We start from the raw sequence: 18,602 nt of genomic DNA, 5'->3' as shown, positions 1-18,602 counted from the left end.
AGAGAAGACTCTGGGAATCTGGCAAACTTGCATTTCCTGACAAAGATTGTGAGAGGTAGAAAGCTGCTGCGGGACCAAGTAGTGGATCCTATGGTGCATGCCTGTCAGCCCAGGGACTTGAGAGGCTGAGGCAAGAGGATCTCAAGTTTGAGGCCAGCCTAGGCAACTTATTCAGACCCTGTCTCAAAATAAAATAAAAAAGACTGGGGATGCAGATCAGTGGTAGAGCATCCTAGGTTCAATTCCCAGTACCCAATCAATCAATAAACAAACAAACAACAAGACACACTTCTCTTCCAGGGAAGGTCCTGGGGGTTTTCTTCTACAGAGGAGGAAGGAGGTTCTGGCCACAGAGAAGCACCTGTGCTGGCTGCCTGGCCGCTGCTGGGCTCTGGGTGTGATCACGTAGTTAGTCAGCATCTTGGGTTTGTTTCTTTGTTGTTTTGTGGTGCTGGGGATTGAACCCAGGGCCTAGCAAGTGCTCTGGGTGGGTGCCTCTGCATGCTGTCCCATTTGGGGGTTTTCATCCTCTTCTGTCACCTATCCTGGGCGCTCTGGTAGGAGCTGGGGAAGCCACAGGCCCATCTCCTCCATGCATCTGGGAGGCTGCAGAAGAGGCCCGGCTGAGAAGATGCGGGGAGGTCCAGAGCCTCCTAGTTCTGGTCCTTAGCTCCAGGCCTATGGAGACCCATGCCTCACGCTCTCCCCTTCCTTCCTCCAGGCCTCTGCCTTCCAGCCTCGTTTCTGAGGTGACATTCAGCAAAGCCCAGAGTGCCTCCTGTCAGCCTTGGTCATGGGCTTGGATTAGCACTCTGAGAGCAGGACCAGAAAGTCCTAACTCCATATGGCCCTCAGGAACCCCAGGTGGAAGCAGCTCACTGCCTCCTGCATCGTGGTGGGAGCCTCAGTCCTCCTTGGAGGGTCCTTAGGAAAGGCGAAAGCCATTCCCAGGGGACAACGGCCTCACAGCTCCAGGAGGAGGCCACTGACTGTCAACCCAGCTTTATGAGAGGCCAAAGAACAGGGACTGAGGGCATGTGGTCATTCATGGGAGCACAGGTGTACAGAGGGCTCCCGAGCATGCCCTCTATCCTGCAGAAGCTTCCTAAGGGCAGGGACACAGATGCTCCATTTTCCTCTGCCCCTGCCCTACCCCTGGCAAAACCTACACAGAGCAGACACAGATCTCCCCAGACACCCTCAAACCAGACTTCCACCATATACTGGGTTTGAGACCATCATTTCCAACTGCGTGGCCTTGAGTAGGTCACTTAACCATGATGGTAACAACTGTTCTGCTTACTTCAGGAGGACACAAGTTTGGCATGGTGGGATTAACAGGAGTTTGTCCATTGTGATCCTCAGTACTGACTAGCCCTGGTCCTGGTGGGGGAACTACAGGGTGCCAGAGAGTGCACCCTCCTTCTTAGAGCTCTGGCCTCTGATTTCTTTGGTCTTCCCTGTCCGACCCCTGGAGAAGGAGGAGGTGTCCAGGCCACGCCTGCCCCAGGGTCTCCACGTCCCACACTTTTCATATCCCTCTGGGATTGGCCAGCCAACACAGCCCCCTATAGTCTGGACAGTTTGCGGGTGGGAGCCACGGGTGGGTAGAAACCAGGAGCCCAGAGAAGTGACACCTGTGAGCATGTTGGAGTGGCCATGGATGCCTGGGTAGGCAGAGGCCTCCCCTGCTCTGAAATAGCTCTACAGCTCTGTGGGGGGTGGGGGGGACAGACCAGTCCACACAGCCGGGAGTGGGAGCTGCCTGAGGGTTGCCAGGGAAACCATGGCTGCGGGAGCCCCCAGCCATTTGCCTCTTCACCATGGAGACAGTGAGCTGTGGGCAGCAAGGGTGGTGGAACAGGTGGCCCCCACCACGGGCTTCAGGAAACCACAGCGCAGCCTCGGCCCATCGCTGGGGGGGGGGGGGGGAGCGACCCTGGGATCAATTTTCCGATTACAAAACCATGTTCAAATGTCAATTCCTTCTCTCCTGCTTGTGAGCTGCCCCTGCCCATTTCATCAATCCATCCCCCTCCTCTCTCCTGTTCCTGGCTAGCGTCTCATGCTAGCACAACTCCGGTCTTTGAAGAATGAAATTTGGCAGCAGTCGAGTGCCTAATATGACCTCATCCTGTCTGGTGTTTTCGGGGAAAAATAAACTTCTGAAAGGGAGATAGGGGTACTTAGGGTGAGAGGCCTGGAAACCCAGCCCCGGTGCCTGTGGGCGTGAGGCCCAGCGTGGGGATGTCCCGGATGTTGGGTGTGGGGCTCTTCTTCTTGCACCAACCCCAGCCCAGCTCATTACTGACTAAGGAAGACCTTCAGCTTGGCCAGCTGGCAGGTTCCCAAAACTCTTCAAACTTCTTGCACCAACACTTCCCTTCTAGTCCTCTTGAGGTGCAGAGAGGTGGCTGCTGCAAAGTGGGTCAGGGGACTCACAGGAGTGGACTACTTATCCACTGTGCCCAGGACAAATGGCTGCCTCTAGGAAGCAAACGTGCCTCCCAGGTCCCCAATCCAACCCTTTCGCACTGCCACCTACATCCCTGCTCTGGATGACCGGGCTCACGAGAGGGGAGAGGTTCTCAGCAGCTCCTCAAAAAACACCCCAGGCCTGCCTCAGAGGGAGAAAAAGCCCCTTTCCATCTTCTCATCCTGCCCCTCCCACTCATCTGCTCCCCAGGCTCCAGAAGTGTTGGGTTTTGTTTGTTAATGTTGATCAAGAGTCATTGGCAATTTCTCCGGATAAACAGAGGACTCGGAGATTTAGACCCATAAAACTCACCAATTTATAGGGAATGGTCCATGCCCTACCTACCTCCTCCTACACCGCTGCCCTGCCCCTCCACTGGGCTCCTCACACAGGGACATGACCATGCCTCTTGACCCCTCCTACTCAGGTACCAGGTGGTCAGCTAAAATGACCTACCCACTTGTCTGTCCCACCCACCCTGGCCGTCTGTCCATCTGCCCATCTGACCGACTCTCAGAAGTATCTCTTGCCCGTTTGATGTTCAAGCCCTTGGTTGTGACAATCATATCTGATCATTAATAATGCAATAATAGAATAGTGACTGGAGAGACACTTGGATAATCAGCTAGCACAGGCTCATTAGTGGCACAGAACAATCACAGCGATGTAATAACAGATCCCAGGAAATTTCAATTAAACCTGGAACTTTGTTAGGGTTTCATTTTATTTTCAGCAAGGAGAAGGACAGTGTAATTGCAATCAACTAAAGACAATGCAAATCTCTTCCAAAAGAGACCCCTTCCCCTGGGTATGTGAGAGAATTAAGCCTCGCTCTTCCTTAGCTCCTGCCCATCTTAATTCTGAGCTGCTTAATGAAATCCTTCTCTGCCCTAAAGAATGTTCCAACTGAGTCTCTGGCTTCACTTAACAACGGGATCATTCTGGCCTCTGGCTGTATGATAAAGAAGCTGATGCTAAGAATTTGCATTTAGTGAGAGCTCAACACGTGCCCAGCACTGTGCTTACTCCTTGATGGGGGTTTTATCATTTAAACCATGATATAGCTTATTGAGGTTCTGATTAATATTATCATCATTTGACCACTGAGTCTCAAAGAAGGTAAGAAACATGCTCTGGGTAACATATTTCTAACTATTAGTGGTGCTGCCAGAATGCAAAGCCAGACTCGCCTAAGTCCAAAGCCCGTGACGGCTTGTACACTCTCTGTTTCATCTCTCTTCTCTCCCTCCTCCTTTTCCTTTTCTCTTCCTCCTTTCCTCCTCCTCCTCCTCCTTTTTTTTTTCCTCTCTCTCTCTCTGTCTGGATTAGGCATCAGGCGAGACTTGAAAATGCTCAAGGAGTGGGGCAACCCAAATACTACACAGCACAGGTCTCTCCTATCAGGTCCTTGGTCTCCAGCCTACAGTGAGCAGCTGGGGAAAGGTTTTCTTGGTTTTTTTTTTTTTTCTTATTTTTTTTCTTTTTTAAAATAGCTTCCCTGAATCGTGCCTCCAAATCAAACCACCTAATCAGAATCTCTGGGGATGGAGCCCAAGCCTTAACATTTCTTCAAGGCTCTTTAGGTTAATTGAAAACCCACTCTGTTGTCCATTTGGAGTGGTGGGTTGCCTGTAGGTTAAACTTACAGGCTTTGGGGCTGGCTCTGGCTTAAGATTTGTGCTATTCATGGCAAAGTATTAACCTATCTCAGTTCCAGTTTCCTCACCTGTTAACCAGGGACCCTATAAGGACCCTGTGAGATGATTGTTGCAAAGTGCTCCGCTGAGTGCTTGGAAAAATGAGCTCTCAGAAAAACTGCTTTAGTTATTTTTTGATTTTTAAGTAAAAATTCTAGTTTTGGGTTGGGACAGACCTGGACTCCAATGCTAGATTTTGGACTTCACTCTGTATGTGGCCTTGAGTTTGACTTCTTTGAGCCTTGTGTTCTCATTGATAAAGAGGGTGCTAATAGTGGCCTCTCAGACAAAGATATAAAAACAAGGTCCCTGATGTTTTCCACTCCAACTACAGCCTGGGTCTCAGCCTGGAGGCCACATGCCCAGCCAGCACAGGGTCAGGTCCAGAGTGTCCCTGTTCCCACAGATTCTGTCTCACACCCAGCCCAGAGGAGCCCTTCCCAGGTGCTCTTGCTTTTTGATAATGAATTTCATCACCCTGAGCTCCACTGCACCAAAAGGACAGGACCCATCATCCACTGCTAGATCAAAGCTGGTCACCCATGGTGGACAACATTGCCACTGACCATGACAAGGGCCATGTGCCATTTGGAGGGAGAGAAGGAAGCACCTCCCTGGGTGAGATCAGAGTGAAGGGCTGTGGAGAGAGGAAGGGATGGAGGTGGTGGGAGGAGAGAAAAGAGAACATATCCCCTCCCTTCTCCCTTTCTCCACCCTCATCCCTCCCAGCTCATTCACACCCTCACCAGGTCCCTGAAACTCTTCAAGGGGTGGCTGTGGCACAGAGACCAGAACTTCTTACAGAAACTATGTATTGGAATTCTGTTGCTGCCCTTGCCAGGTGAACTGCCCAGCAAGCCAGGACACCTTCATCACCACCCACCTGGGGACATGCAGAAGCCCATATCTTCAGGACATTAATGATGTAATTAACTCTGAGTTCAGGTCAGCATAGCCTGGAAGACCCTTTTTCGGTGATTAGAGAAGGGACAGATGGTTCCTGCCCCCCAAAGAGTAATATTAGAGAAAATGAATGAGATTTGACACTGACCTCAGAAGGCACCCCACCCTGCCCCAGGCCCTGGAGGGAAGATGCCCCCTCCCAACTCTGCGCCTCCCTCACCTGGTATTCTGGGCAAGAAGTCGGCCGGTCCTCAGTCCACTCTGAAGTACCCCAAGCTCCATGCAAACGAGAGTCTGTTTGAAGCAAAAAAAAAAAAAAAATCCCTTAGCAATTACCTGGAGAAACAGGATGGAGAGTGCTTGGAACAGAGAGAGGAATTTATTTATTTGTTCTCTGTGCTTTGAGTTAGTTTTAAATTGTCCTCCTATAGATAAAGGCATCTCTCCAACCGCTTAGCCCCAGATCGCAGCAGCTAATCTGCATCCGGTGGATCAAAATAGCCTTCAAACCAGATGGAGACCCAGAGCACACTAGGAAACCAGAACCGGTTCTGAGTACTCAGAGTGGGGATTTAAGAGTCACGAGAAGCCTTCTTGGGATTTTCTGGGGCAAGGGTGGGAGGGTGGGGGGGGTGGGGGACCAGGGATTTCCAGGACCAGGAAGATGCTGGAGGGAGGAGAGAAGCAGTTAAGGAAGGGAAGCGAGAGCTCTCTCGGACACTCTCGTATCATTTTCTTCCAAACTTGAGTGGGAGCAATTATTCAGGGGGTCAAGCTGTCAGTGTGTCTGCGGTACACAGCAGGAGAATGAGGGCTCTGTATGTTTCCCAGAGACAAATGAAGGAGATTGGGGAAGAGGCATAGGCTCTGCAGCCAGACCTGGTGATGTGCCACCAGCAGAATTTTGGATGACATGATTTGCTCTCTTGAGCATCCGCTTCCTGGTCTGTAAATTGAGACTGTACTGTTTATCTCTTAGGGTTTGGGTGAGGATTGAATTAAAGAATGTGGAACGTCCAAGTCCAGGTCTGGCACTTTAGGAACTGATCAAATGTTAGTTCCCAGTCCCCACACCCATTCTCTGGAACCCATCTTTGGGAAGGGTTTTGGAGAGGATGGTAAACTTTTTGCCTGGTGTAGGAGGAGTGGTTCCATTTGGATCCCTGCACAGTCTTGACACAAACTTCAGTCTCCTTTCTGGACCTGCCTGTCCCTCCCTGGACACCAGGGTGATTTTCAGGTCAACAGATGGGCTGCTTGTTTCCAGAGGCAGATCCTGCAGAGGGCAGGGCATGTCGGTTTTGCTTACCTCTGTATGCCCAGCGCCAAGCACGTGCCGGGCACGCAGCGGGCACTCAGCAAGCACCTGCCGATGGAGGGACTGAGTGAATGAGCCATTGCATCAGACCCTCCCTGTGACTGGAAGAGGACAGAGTGCAGGCATGAGTGCTGGCTGATGCCAAGGATGGAGCTTTGGAACAAGGGAAGTGACTATTATGTTGCCTACAAGAACTTCGCAAAATGTTCCCATCTGGCAGCTCCCCAGCCCCAGACCTGAGTCCCTGGCTTAGGTAACATTCAGAAAGAAGTACCAGCCAGGCTGCCCTGTCTTGGGCTGTTTCCTCTGCTTTCCTCTGATCCCCAGTATTCCAGGACCCCCATGGTGGGGGGCAACCAACACACATGGGGCACCCCAGGAGTAGGAGGATCTCCATTAGTACCTGCAGCCTCAGCTTGTTTCCAGAGACCCTTTTGCCCCTGGCCCTTAATAGCCCTTGGAGAGTTGACCCTTCAGTCCTCCCAGTCCTCAAAATGAGGGAGGAGGAGCAGGGAGAAGCTCCAGGCCTTTGAGTCCCTCGGACATCCTCCCACTCAAGTGCTCACACTTCATGTGAGTTGGAGGCAAAGAGAGAATGAGCAGGAAGGGAGGGCAGGCAGCGCTCAGGAGAGAAAGTGTAGGCTGAGGGCTGAGGGGGCAAGAGGACAGCCACATCCCCCCTTGCCATTGCCAGGACTCTGCTGGCCTGAGGACATGAGGGCAACCCCATCCAGGTGCTCCCTGTCTGACCCCAACTGACCCATCAGGCAAAGGGAAGGAGAGTTGGAAAAACGAGCAGCTCTGACTGCTGGCCTCATCTTGACTTTGTGCTTCAGAATCTAAATTGTCTAAAATTTCTCCAGTGAGTCACCTCGAAAATCAAGAACCGGAAGTTAGGGGAAATGCTTTAGTTGAAATACTCTGCCTCTAGCAAACTTAATCTCTGAATTGGGAATAACAGGAATGATTCTGGTGCTGCAGGACCTGGGTCCAGCCTGGGGGTGTCTGTTTGGGCCTGCTCTCCCACGGAGCAGGAGCTCCTTGTGGGCTGGAGTCGAGTCATTAGCAGTTCTGACCTCGTGTGCCCAGCACAAGGCCTGAGAGGTGTTTGGTGTTGGGACAATGGCAGGAAGTGCAGGTGGGAGCAGGTGCTAGATCCCTGGACAGGGTTCCTGCTGGTCCTGGGGATCCTGGAGCCCAGTTCCCACCCTTCTGGTCAGAGCAGAGGAAGGGACTCCAAGACATCCCACCTGAGCCTTACCCTTCTCACCCACCCTGCCCCACCCAGGGCCCCCCTCTGCAACACAGCCCAACACTCCTCACGGCAGGCTGCCCTCCAGGTCCTGGCCTGGCTTCCTGCTCACATGTTTTTCCTCCAGCTGTCCCCTGGGACAGTCAGGACTTAATGAACTGCTGAGTTGCTGAGGTAGCCTTTGATCCCAGCAGTTCAGTGGAAGAAATCAATACAATTAATGGAGAAAATCTAGGTTGCGATGTGGAGATTGGGGTGGGCCTTGTGGCCACGTGCCTGCCTGCCCACCTGCTGGAATCGGAAGAGAAGGCACAGAAGGAATCTGGGCCTGTCTCCCAGGACAGAGCCCTGCCTCTAGGTAGTCAGAACCCTAGGACACTTCCAGACCTGGGCTGGGCAAGGGTCAGAGATGAGAGAGGAGTCTGAATAGGCAGGAAATGCTAGGAAGGAGGGCAGCTGGCTTGGTTGAAGGGAGGCTGGGGAGGGAGAGGGCACAGAGAGGAGAAGATGGGGAGAGGCTGGCGCGGAGCAGAAGAATTAGTGAGCTGCAGCTTGGCAGTTGGCAGTTGGTCCAGTGATCCTTGGAAGCCAGCCTAAAGCCCGTGGAGCTTGAGGTAGATGGTGTGGCAGTAAAGGGCACCACGGGGTCCACTGGGATGGAAATAAGTAAGCAGCGCAGCCCGAGGCCCTGAAAGAAGAGAGCCATGACAGTATGCACCCCACACGGTCCGTCTCGCCCGCCCCATGCCAGCCCCAGGTTTGCCATGCCCCCTGCCCCTCAGCAGGCCCCAGGACGGGCCCTGCTATGATCTGTGGGCATCCTCCATCCTTGGTCACAGTCCCAGCCAGGAACACCTAGGTGGAGCCCCACCCAGCACACTCCGCAGGCTAGCGGGGCCAGCTCTGACACCTGGAGAGGTGAGGGAGAGCTCCGTGAGGCACTCCCTGTCGCAGCCACCTGAACAAGGAGTCTGAGTACACAGATGATCCGCGTCCTCCATTGTCTGCCCCCACCTCACCCCAGGGGGAGGGGGAGGGGCAGGGCAGGTGTTCTGGGGCCTGGAGCCAGAAGACTGTTCTCAGAGGGGCCAGGACGGGGATCTGACGTCAGGGAAAGGTGCCAGCCAAGGGGGTGCGTGCCAGTGGGACTTGGTGGAGGCAAGTCCCAGCAAGGCCACTTGCTCAAGCACCTGAAACCAGCAGCCTTGTTTCCTCCCCAGCTCTGAACCCGGCTGGAGCTCCCTTGGGACTTCCCGCCAAGTCACCCCTGCCCCGGCTAGGGATTGAGATGGGCTCTGTGATGCTTCCCAGGAACTGTGACTCTCATAAGAATAGGACAGACCCTGGGGACTGGGGTCTGCAGTAAGTCTAGAAGAGGTGGCAGAGCTACCATGGCTTTGGCCAAGGCTGCCCAAGTCACACTTTCAAGAGTTGTGATTCACCAAGGCCAGAGTGAGAACTGGCCTCCAACCAGGAGACTCAGTCAGCTACTCAGAGCCTAAACCTAGGGCAAGTCATGGAATCTCTCCAAGCCTCAGTTTCCTCATCTGGAAAATGGGCATGCTATATCCACTTCCCAGGTTCATTGTGAGTATGAATGAAAGCCCAGTCTGGAGTGTGTAGCAAGGTATCCAGGCACCCTCCTCTGTTCTCTTTTCCTCTTTCCTCCTTCCCTCTCCCTTTCTGGATTTCATTTTCCTGAATTGAAAAAAGAAAGATAAACAGAAGTGGTGTCTATTGTGTCTACTCACCCCCCATTTCCAACTCTTAATTCACTTCAATAATCTCTAGTGGCCCAATGGAGCAATCAAACACATTCTGCATAACACCCCTTCACCACACACACACACACACACACACATACACACACACACACACACACACGCTCCAGGCACACGGACTCTGCACCAAAAAATAGAATTTCAGCCCTGGGTGACACTTGCCCTTTGAATTTAGCATTCATAGGTTTTTCAGGAACCGTTCTGACTTACACCTGTTTGTCATCCAAACAGTGACATTTTTAGAATGAAAGTGTTGCCAGGACAACAGGTATAAACCAGGAATGTCCTGGGAACCCTATGAATACTCATCAGGACCTGTTCTATTAAGTGAAGAAACTTCTGCCCAGAACCCTGCCTGGGATGCACATCATCATTCTTAGGAGAGCCCTGCGCCCCAGACCAGGCTCTCTGCCCCTTCCCTGGCCTGTCAACACACAATGCTCGCTTCTTTCTTCACCATCAATTGCTGCCCTAGTGTCACCTATTTGCTTCTCTGTGTCTCATACTCACCGTGAGCAACTTAGGCATGCCAACTCGGCCTGGCATGTAGTAGATGCTCAATAAATGTGTATGGAAAGAAACACCCACCTAGAAGAGAAAGCTAGGCAGAGAGTAGGGGTTAACATAGCTCCTGGAGGGAGCTGGAAGAAATCAGCTTAACAGTAAAGAAGAGAGCTGTTGTTTCCAACCAGGCAAGTCGGAGCATCTTTGGCCCCCTCCCCTCCACCCTCCATGTGCACAACTCTGCGAATGGCACCTGGTGGTTGGCCAGAGCTGACATCTTCATGCCTGCAGGTGACGAGTCAAGAGGACACTGAGTGCTTTGTTGAAATGCTTTCAGAGTTAGAGACTGTACCCAAAAGAGTGAAGGCAATTCAGAACCACCTCCTGGGAGGGTTCCCCATTTCCCCTCCCTGGCATCCAGAGTGGGTCCCCTGTATACTCTAGCCAGCTGCCTGGGTGCTGTCACTTGTCAGTTGACAATGGAGAAGGATGTTTCTCTATTTTCTAGCTCAGATGAGCTTTCGAAGACGCTATCTGGCTGTGATATAAATCCATTGAGAAAGCCCTGGAGGGAGCCCCTGCAAAGCCCTAAATTGGACACTAAAAACAGATAAAAGCCGATGGTTTAAAGGCTTTATGTGAGCTCCATGTGGGGGAAGGAATGAAAACAGGGATTTAGTTTGTCCTCTCCTACCACATACTTGGGGCAGCTGTGGCCTGAGGTCTTAAATACTTTGCGTCCCAATTGCATGGATCTGAGGAGTAAGGAGCCAGTGAGAGACGCAGGCACTCCATCTACACAACAAGCCCTACTCCCCAGTCCCCCTTACCCCTCACCCCACAGCCCTGCTCTGACACCAAGTGCAGGGTCAGGACTAAATGACCGAACGGATGGATCCCAGCCCTGCGCAGCCCCCAGCTGCCCCAGGGAGCACCCAGTGTTTCTGCAGCTCCAGGCCCTGGTCTCCTCGGACCCAGGTGGTGGGTGGCAGGCTAAGCAGAAAGACATTGCTTCCCACCTGGCTTCCACCCCTCTTGCCTCTGCCTTTCTTGGTCACTACCCTGTAGCCAAAGAAAATTTGGAATTTGGGAGAATAGAAAGGCCAGAATGAAAATTCCAGAAGGTTTTAGCCCAACACGCAGCACACAGGGATGTCTGGAGTGACGAAGGACACAGGACAATCTCGTAGCCTCTCTTTGAGGTGAATAATGAAAGCGAGGCTATTCCAATCAAGAGGATAGGCCGTCACTTTCTCCAAATAGAGCCTCAGTGGCTGGAGGGGTAATGCCACTCCTGTTCAACTCAGTGGTTCTCAATCTACACCCTAGAATTTCCCAGGCAGATTTTTTTAATCCCAATGCTCAGGCCATGCCCCAGGCTAATCACTCAGAATTTTAGGGCTGAGACCCAGGCAGCAACATTCAAATTGGTTCCACCATTTTCCAGGTGACTTCACTGTGCATTTAATGTTGGACCACTCTTCTAATCCACTAGGCCTGCTAATGAACACCAGAGGGTAGGATCAAGGGCTCCCATCTTTGTCAAATCCCTTCCCACTCCTGCCTTAACTCCCACCCTTTGATTTAGACCTTTAGTGAAGAGATGTCCATTGATGAAGGTCAAGTTAAGAATCTACCCTTCCCTTCCTACTAGGCAGGGTGAGCCTGACGCAGGTCTAATCTGCATCAAGATTTGCATGGTATGGAAGCAGTTTGAGGTCATGTCAGATCTGGGCGGGAGGCTGGGAGTCATATAAGCCAACCTCCCTCCTATCTTACAGGTGGGGACACAAAAGAGACTGAAAGTGAGATGTCACCCTCACTGAGATGGTCAGTGAGCACTTATCTGAGTCCTGGATTCTGTCCTTTATGCAATAGTGTCTAGCTTGAGGGTTCCAGATCCTTGGGAATTCTAGCTCTTCCATCAAATGCTGAAGGCCTAGAACAGCAAAACCTTCTGATTTCTGAAAACCCCTCTATGAATGCGTTTCCGAGGGAGGAGAAGAGGAAGAGTCATAGCACCATGTTGATCAATGCTATCTAGAACCTTGGTTTTGCCATTTAGAAGCTCTGTGACCTTGAAGTCCATCTTAACCTTTCTGAGTTTCTGTTCTACTTATTTATAAGCTAGGAAAGTATTAATTATCACACAAGGTTGATAAGTAATACTTTGATGAGATTGAGCCTGTCAAGTACTAGGGCCACACCAACAGCTTAGCAAAAGCTACTCATCCCTTCCTTCGCATGTCCTTGTCCTCTCCTAGAATCAAGGAAAAGCTTACTTCTTCCTCTGCAGTGTAGAAATTGTGTCCCCAAAACAACATGGAATCTTGGGGACCTCCCCAAGATAATCTCTTGGGTTACAATAGGAAGCATGGGTTGAGATCCTTCAAGGTTCATAGCGTTGCTCTCAGGAAGTCACACCTCTCAGCAGAAGGTTCTGAGTTCCTGGCTGGCCCTGACCACTTGAGATATGGCATGTTCGTGTCCCTTGTCCTAACTGGCCTGGAATTAAAGGGAAATAGTACGTGATTTTTTTCAACAAGTCACACCTGATGGCCTACTCCATACTGGGGATAAAGGAGGGACGAGCCACACATGGTCCCTGCTCTCCCAGAGATTCCAGGTGAAGACAAACGTTTGACAAATGACTTCAGTTCATTGATGATTTCATCTGATTTTGTGTCCCCACAGTATTCACATATTAAAATCCTGACCCTCAAGTGATAACATTAGGAGGTGGGAGTTTTAGGAGCCCTCATGAATGGAATTAGTACCCTATAAAAGAGGCCCTATTATGGTTAGAATGTGAGGTGTCCCACACAAGCTCACGTGTGAGACCATGCAAGAAGGTTTGGAGGAGAAATGATTTGGGTTATAGCCCTAACCTGATCAGTGGATTGATCCCTGAAGGATTAACTGAGTGGTAACTGGAGGCAGGTGGGCTGTGGCTGGAAGGAGTAGAGAATGGGAGACGTGGTTATGGGGTATATATTGTGTTATCTGGACAGTGGAAATTCTCTCTCTGCTTCCTGATCATCCTGTGAGCTGCTTCCCTACGCCGCACATTCTGCCATGATGTTCAGCCTCACCCGAGCACCAAGGAATGGAGCCCATGGACTGAGACCTCTGAAACTGTGAGTCCCTAAATAAATTTTTCCTCCTCTACAGTTGTTCTGGTCAGGTCTTTTAGTCACAGCAGCAAAAAGCTGAATAAAACAGGCCCCAAGGTTTGCCTTCCCGCTTTCCATCGTGTGAGGACACTGTGGGAAGACGGCTGTATGGACCAGGAAGCAGGCCCCAGCAGACACTGAATTTGCCCGCCCCTTGCTCTTGGATTTACATCTCTAGAACTGTGAGAAGTACATTTCCATGATTTATAAGCTCCCCAGTCGGTGGTATCTTGGCATAGCAGTCCCAATGGACAAAATAAAAATTGTTACCTAGAAGTGCAGGTGCTCCTGTAATGAACACCTAAAAACTGGGGAAGTGGCTTTGGAAGTGGGTAATGGGTAGAGGCTGGAAAGGTTTTGAGGTGCATGCTAGCAAAAGCCTACTCTGCCATGGACCTGTTCTTAAAAAGGCAGGAGAAAGGAAGGCTCAGAAGAAGAGAAGAACCATAAAGAAAATTTCAGTTTTCTTAAAGAATATGTAAGTGTTCATGAATAGAATGTTCAAAGAAATATGGAGGGTAAAGGCCATTCTTATAAGGTCTTAGAAATAAGGGATATAGTATCAGAAATTAGAAGAAGGACAATTTTTATTACAGAGTGGCCAAAAACCTTGGCTGAATTTTGTTCATGTTCTAGTGTTTTCTGGAAATGCTATTTGGCTGAAGAAATTTCTAAGCAAAAGATCGAAGGCATGACTTGGCTTCTCTTCAATGCTTGCAGTAAAATGTTTGAAGAGAGAAATGATTTAAAGATAGAATTTTTAATAAACAGGGAAGTAGGATTTAAAGATTTAGAAAATCCTTAGCCTATTCATGTTGTAAAATTTGAGAACGTGTGTCAGAGAGAAAACACCAAAGTTTGGTCAAAAGGCCAAGTGACCATTTGATAAGGAGATTAGGCATGTATTATCCAGGTGTTATTCATCAAGATAATAGAAGAATGACCCTGAAGACATGTTGGAGATTATTGGAAGTGCCCCTTCTATCTCAGATCCAGAGTGCCAGGCCTGGGAACAGAATGACTTCAAAAAAAAAGCTATAGACACTTGTGGGGCCTGGGGTTTGCTGCCTAGAACCACTCAAGGCTCTGCTCCCACATTCTGGCACAGCCGGCCTCAGCTACCCCAGGTTTGGCTCCAGCAGTTCCAGGAGTGGTGTGGCCTTGATAGTTGCCCCCAGGAGGGCACAAACAGTAAACTGTGGTGTCATCCATGCAGTGCCACCTCTGCCAGTGCACAGAGCACATAAGTCATGTGGCTACCTGCACCTAGAGAGTTCTCGCCAAAGCAAAGCCTAGCGGAGCTGTGGGCAGAGCCCCAGCAGGCCATGCCAGGCTGGGAGAGCTCCTGGCACCAGACTCCACCCCAGGAGAGCTACAGAGCAAAGCTCTGCCCCAGGAAAGTCATGAGGTTAGGACTACCCAGAACCTTGGGGGCCCAGGCCCTGGCCTAGTATGTCTGGAAGATTAACATCAACTCAAAGTAAAAACAGGTCTTAAGATTTAATGTTTGCTCTGCTAAGCTTCAAACTTACTTGGGGCCTATAACTCCTTTCTTCTTCCCTATTCTTCCTTTTGGAATAGGAATATCTGTTCCACTATTGAATTTTGGAAGCACATCATGTTTGATTTCACAGGTTCACAGCTGGAGAGCAGCTTGCTTCAGGATGAATCCTACCTTGCATCTCATCCATATCTGATTTAGATGATATTTACATGAGACCCTGGATTTCAGACTTTAGAGTTGAAATGAGAATAAGGTAAGACTTTGGGGGTTAATGAGGTGGAATGGATATATTTGCATGTGAGAAGGACAAGAATTTGGGGTAGGGGGAGCCAGGAATAGAATGCTAAGGTCAGAATGTTTGCCTCAATTCCAAATTTGCATGGATGAAATCCTAACCCACAAGGCCATGGTGTTAGAAGGTGGGGTGTTTGGTCAGGTGATTAGGTCCTCAGGATAAAGTGGGGTGAATGTTGCGATGGGGGAGAGAGAAGGAGCTTAAGCAGTAAATAAGGAGACTTGCCCAGACTTGGAGGAGGTCAGAGGAACTTCCTGGAGAAGATGACTACTAACTGGAGAACTGAAGAACAGGTAGGACTCATCTATGAGAATTCCAGGGGACAGAATGGTGTTCTTGGCAAAGGGAAGAACACAGGTGGTAAAGACTACAGTGAAAGAGAACGTTGTGTTTTCAAAGATCTGGCAAATTGAGAAGATCTGGCAAAATGAGAATTGTTGAGAGATGAGACTGGAGTTGCAAGAGTCAGATCATGACTCTTCTGGTCCCGTAGTTCTCAAATTGGAGTGTGAATCAGAATCATCAAGAAGGCATGTTAAATATGGATGGCTGGACCCCACTCCAGAATATCTGATTTTCTAGCTGTGAGAAATAGAAAGTTAGGTGGTCCATTTCCTTAGCCTTAATTGGGACATAAGATCCAATTGTAGCCATTTTAACTATAACACTTCCCTTTGCCCACCCCAGTTTTAAAATTAGCCAATCTTGTAGATGATAACCCTGAGCTCCTCCTGTCAGGGCAAGGAACATCGCAGCCTTAGGGATAAAACTAGGAGCACTGCCTGCTCAGGTGCACTTGCTAGCCAGAGGGGAATATGCCCTCTAGCAGAAGTGAAGCTTGCCTTGCCTACACAATTCCAAGCATGTGTCTGAATTCTCACTGCAGATTTCTAACAGCTCTGGTGTGCAGCCTAAGAATTTGCATTTCCTAAACAGCTTCCAGGTGATACTGATCAGTAGTCCCCAGTACCACTTCGTTCTAGGCTGTGTTAAGTAGTGAAGACCTTAGTCTAAAAGAAAGAAGAGTGAAAACATTTTCAGCTCAGGGGGAGACGTATGCTTTTCAGAGATCTTGCCTGGTTGCAGTATAAAGAAAAAAAATGCTGTGGAATGAGTGGGTGCCTGCTGGGAGCTGCTGGGACCCCAATGTGTCTGTGGCTCCCCACTGAAATCACAAGTAGATCTCAGTTGAGAAGACTTTCTGCTCTACTTCAAGATAGAGTCCTCTCTTGGGAGAAATTTTTCCATAGGCCTCTTGTGTTTCTGCATATTGTGCTATTAATTGACTGTTTGGAACAAACTTTTCAAGGATATTTGTATAGCAATCAGCCTTGGGAAATAGAGATTGCGTCTCTTCAAAGCAAAGAGAAATTTAGTTTAGTGTCCAATATAAAAAGACAATGTTTCCTTCTAGGGCAAAATGTAAGCCAGCTTTCTTGCCTATATAAATGCTTCAGGCTTCCAGAGCTCAGAATTATTCTTCAGTAGCATAACACACTGGATTTGCAGGTGTCAGCTGACCATCTCCAGTCACCCTGTAGGAATTGGGGTTTCGGAAATCATGCTAGTGCTGACCCTCTGGCTACTGCTATTGCTGAATGTAATGAAGTCCTTTGTCTCTGACCCAAGAGTCTCATGTCTTCCACCAGCATCCATGAAACTATGGGAGGCTAACTTGTCAGCTTGCAATTGGATAAAATATGAGACTCTCCACATCCTCCTATCTCGATGGACAAAAGTGCAACATCTGCAAGGGAGAGATAAAGAATGTCCACGTGTTTCTGCCCTTTTCAATGTTTTATTACTCAAATCACTTAATACAATTTCATTCTATATGTTCTTAATCAAGGAATGACAATCCTGAATGCTAGGGGCATTGCAATAGACATAATCAATTCAAAGCAAACAATTCTAAGTTAACTCTAAGCACTGCAAACACACTTAATCAAGACAGACCTATTATAGACATTCCCTCTGCATACTTAGCTTAAGTGCTAGATTTAAAGTCTTAAGTCTTAGGTCTCAAGTCCATCAGATGCATACTCACTCAGACCTCAGCGGCCAGGTCAGGAACCGATAGAGGCTTCTCCTGAGGTGGAGTTGACGGCTGGCTGAGGAGACGGTCATAACGACTTTCCCCACCAGAGTCAAGAGGCTGCTGTAGAGTTTGAGAGTGGTGAGGACAACGCAGAGGATCAGGCAGATGAGAAGAGTTGTGATGTCAGTCCAGGCCCTCATCAGGCTCTAGGCTGATGTGCATCAGTGTCGGCTGGCTGAATGTCCTTTTGCTCTATTATTTTTTTTTTAAAGATAGAGTGAGAGAGGGAAGGAGAGAGAGAGAGAGAATTTTTAATATTTATTTTTTAGTTTTCGGCGGACACAACATCTTTGTTTGTATGTGGTGCTGAGGATCGAACCCGGGTCGCACGCATGCCAGGCGAGCGCGCTACCGCTTGAGCCACATCCCCAGCCCTTGCTCTATTATTTATACTAAATTTGGGGGCTTCTCCCACCCTTTGGGTTCCTGTCAGCTGTTAACAGCTTTCCTAGTGACATCCTGCCTCCTAGAGTCAGGACATATGGTCTGGTGTTTTCCACCCTGATACCACACTTCTGACTCTTTATCAGGGTTACAACAAATGACAGGTGACTTCACCCTGACTCTTACAAGGATTGTGGAAAGTGACTTGCTTTTATCAAGCTATGCCTGTTAGACATATTGGAGGGCTCTGTGGCTTGCCTAGTGAGACTGCAGGTTTATTTTAAGATGAAGTTTTAAAACGGAGTTGCTTAGGCTAAGGCCTGAGGCCATCCTGCCCCCTCCCCATCCTACTGCCCCACTCTGCCTCCTTCAGTGGCCTCTCTGGCCGACCTTCCTCTACACACAAAGCACATCAGCCCAGCAGATACGCTGAAATAGTTGTCACAGCCTCCTCCAAGGAGCATTGCAGCAGTATTATCTGCATCCAGGCTCCATGTTTCCCTGCAAGTGGGCTTTCTCTTAGCCTCCCATCCCCAGGAATCCAGTGTCAGAGGGCAATAGCACAGTTTTCTTGACCCACCTTGACCTTGGGTTTTCAAAAATCAATGGGTGCTTTGGCATCCATCGTGGTATTTTATCTTCCAAACCATGCTACAGGGGACTAGCAAAGCTTCATCTCACAGGAAGGGAAACTGAGGTAGGCAGACAGCGAGACTCATTAGCGGGGCAGGACCAACCTCAGACTCTGTGCTCTTTTCACAATGCCATGGTGTTGCTCGTTTTCATGTTTTAATGTCAACCTGAGCCGAGCATGATTAGGTAGGTAAGGCTTGATAGAAGAAAGGGAAAAACCCTATAAAGCAAAAGAGGAATGGTTGGAAATTACATTAGCATTTATGATGGAGAGCTGCCTGTGTGTGCATTTCAACATTTCCAGGCACAGTTCTCACCCAGTGCAGGGAACAGAGCCGTGAGTCATAGTGCACCCTTAAGTAGGGGTGAGGCTTGGGACTGGAGGATGTTCCCTGTTAATAGTCCAGTGGAAAGGAGCGAGCCTCCCAGGTGGTGATGGTGGAGGGGAGGCTGCAGGCTCACTCCAGGTAGCCCGTTGTTTTTGAATTGTAGATTGCCAGGTTTGATTGGAAAGTCAGAAGTCTAGCCAGGCCCCCTGCAGACCTATTTATGTGCAACTGGTCTCCTCTCTGAGAGGAAATAAA

At 49.6% G+C, this 18,602-nt stretch overlaps 1 long non-coding RNA gene across 1 annotated transcript; it reads right to left on the bottom strand.

The window, feature by feature from the left end:
* Positions 1–230: 230 nt before the first annotated feature.
* Positions 231–17,346, bottom strand: LOC124088930 (uncharacterized). The gene is made up of 3 exons (XR_006850513.2): positions 16,951–17,346; positions 5,297–5,370; positions 231–606 (listed from the first exon to the last, which is right to left on the bottom strand). It is a non-coding gene; the product is annotated as an uncharacterized LOC124088930 (long non-coding RNA).
* Between the last annotated feature and the right edge of the window lie 1,256 nt (positions 17,347–18,602).

Source organism: Marmota monax, unplaced genomic scaffold, assembly GCF_021218885.2.
Source record: "Marmota monax isolate L192 unplaced genomic scaffold, Marmota_monax_Labrador192_F-V1.1 WCK01_AAM20220418_F8-fsc00081, whole genome shotgun sequence".
In the NCBI taxonomy this organism is placed as follows: Eukaryota; Metazoa; Chordata; class Mammalia; order Rodentia; family Sciuridae; genus Marmota; species Marmota monax.
This window is presented reverse-complemented; position numbering and strand designations above follow the sequence as displayed.